The sequence below is a fragment of the Montipora foliosa genome, chromosome 3, assembly GCF_036669935.1.
Source record: "Montipora foliosa isolate CH-2021 chromosome 3, ASM3666993v2, whole genome shotgun sequence".
NCBI lineage: Eukaryota > Metazoa > Cnidaria > Anthozoa > Scleractinia > Acroporidae > Montipora > Montipora foliosa.
Window position 1 is genome coordinate 57,853,635 of NC_090871.1, and position 2,500 is coordinate 57,856,134.

At 37.5% G+C, this 2,500-nt stretch overlaps 1 protein-coding gene across 3 annotated transcripts in view; it reads left to right on the forward strand.

The window, feature by feature from the left end:
- The window catches only part of LOC137997781 (uncharacterized), a 155,978-nt gene that overhangs the window by 17,499 nt on the left and 135,979 nt on the right, over positions 1-2,500 (forward strand). For 2 of the 3 annotated variants that reach the window (XM_068844021.1, XM_068844024.1), the window contains exon 1: positions 1,838-1,888. The exons of the other annotated variant lie outside the window; for it this stretch is intronic. The gene's annotated coding sequence lies outside the window, so the exon portion shown is untranslated. Of the gene's footprint in view, positions 1-1,837; positions 1,889-2,500 lie in introns of those variants that run through there. 3 annotated transcript variants of the gene reach the window in all.

Below are 2,500 nucleotides of genomic sequence, written 5' to 3' on the forward strand. Positions count from 1 at the left end.
ATGAAAGGACTCACCAGCCTGTTCTTAATGACAATGTCACAAACCGCTTCTCAAAAGTAAAAAACATATATTTTTGTGATGTCATCTCGACAATGGGGGGTCATGCCCCTAACAAGAGCGGTCGTGCCAATTACTATTTCGTTAACTTTACTGTACGTCTCATTTGGGGGACCATTGAAAGTGATATCAAGGGAAAAAACGAATACGTTTCAGGGAGCTAGAATTTAACTTTTGCGAAAGATGAAATTTTGAAGTTTAAGGACTTTTAAAATTATTCATCTTCCTGTTCAGTTTTAAACTTCCCTTTCTTGATGGGATGAATGAAAGTCAAGCAGCCTTTCAGCTGACGTCATTCTGGAACAGAAGCAAAAAAAACTTCCCGTCACGTTTTCTGTTGAATTCTCTTTAAAAAGGTAAAACTCGATTGCTGAAGTTTTTTGACGAAAAATCGACGAACTGGTATACTAACAATTTGTAGCTTTCAACTTAACTTAGCCGGCGGTGCAGGTTAGCGGACAAACGCTCAGTATAATTTCTGGCGAAATGTTTGTTCACCATATTGAATTTTTGAAGGAACGACAACTGCTTAAGGACGGTGCCTACTATTGTTGCGCATACGTTCTGTGCGTCTCGAGATAATCAGATTTCCTACAGGGATATTTTTGCGCGGTTCAAAACTATGCGGAGAAAGCAGAACTTAGTAAGTGCTCTTGGTATCCAAAGAGAAAATTGGGGGTAACCATGCATTTTTCAGAGATAATTAAGCTTAAATTTGGAAAAGAACGTCATACATTGCTTTGTTTTTTAAAGCTTTTCACAAATATTGTTGATTAATTATCTTCGAAAAATGCGTGGTCACCCCCAATTTTCTTTTTGGATTTCAATACCACCTGTTAAGATCTGTTTTTCCCGCCTATTCAGTAGACCGCGCAAAAATACCTTTGAATTGGTAGGCACCGTCCTTATCAAGTAACGCGCGTCGACTAAGAAGTTTAACCAAAAATGTAATCTTTTTCTAACCCTTAACGTCATCGTTTTTAATGATCTCCATTTTCGTTTTATGCAGTTAGGTCTCAAACGTTAACGTTAGCCTGGTTCAGATTGTAAAGTCACGTCGGCGAAATCAGCGGTGAACTCTCGGATTTTTGTACTCTGACTTAATTCAAGGGTTGCTTCCTGGACCGCTGTTGTTTATCTTACACGTACTGAATGATCTCTCTCATGCAGATTGTCCTCCAAGCCAATAATGTATGCAGCTGACACTACTTTACTTCCTTAGCCAAAGATCCTTATACTTTTCCAATTAAAAAGAAATTCAGTAGTGGTGGTGGTAGTAGTAGTAGTAGTAGTAGTAGTAGTAGTAGTAGTAGTAGTAGTAGTATTGAAGGAGTTGGTGGTAGTGGTAGAGATAGTAGTAGCAACAGCAGCAGCAGCAGCAGCAGTAGTAGTAGTAGTAGTAGTAGTAGTAGTAGTAGTAGTAGTAGTAGTAGTAGTAGTAGTAGTAGTAGTAGTAGTAGTAGTAGTAGTAGTAGTAGTATTAGTAGTCGTCGTCGTCGTCTCGCGCTCCGCTCGAAATATCGCGTTCGCCCCGCTTGGCTCATAAAGCGCCTGTCATGCAGGCTAATAATAATAATAACAACCCAGGATCTCGCTTCCTAGTTTTCACCAAATACCGAATCCCTGTCTTTTAACTTTCAATACGATCAATCCCGCATCTTGAAACCTATTTTCGAGACAAGCGAAAGTGTAAATTTTAATCACGTGGCAACTTTATGGAGCTGACGTTTGCCACGTACTCTTATTTGTATACAAATGTGTTTATATCTGCACGTATGATTTTCGTTTTGCGAATCAATCAACGGCCTATTTTGAATTTTGAATTTACGAGGTAAGTTACTTAAAGTTAATTTATAGTAGCACAAATATATATATATATATATATATATATATATATATATATATATATATATATATATATATATATAAATTAATTATAGCGTAACACAAATTTTCCTCATTTTCCTTATCCTCTCTAAACTGCTTCGCGGCTCATGCTAAAATTCATCCGATCACTGATGCTTCGCATTACCTTTGTTATGGACATTCAACATCGAATTCGATCTCTCTCGTTTGGTCGCTTGAAATTATCATTTGAATTTTCATATTTTAGATCATTTTTCTACCGTTCAACGAGCTGTAAACAGAATCCATAGAAACAAAGAAGGCGCCAAAATTGTGCTGAACACAATGGCCGTTTTTATTCTTGAGACGCATAATCCATCTCAGTCGAATTGTCCGTCTCTAGTAAAACGACCAATGGCATAAACAACGCTTCAGTTATACACATAAATTACACTGTGTCGCACACTTCGTCCGTCATCAAGTTTTATCGATTCTCTGGGCTTCAAACTCAACTCTCTTACCGTTACATATGGCTTCTTTGTATATATGCTAACCGCTTAAAAATTGGGGTTGCAATTATGATAATTTATCTGTTCCG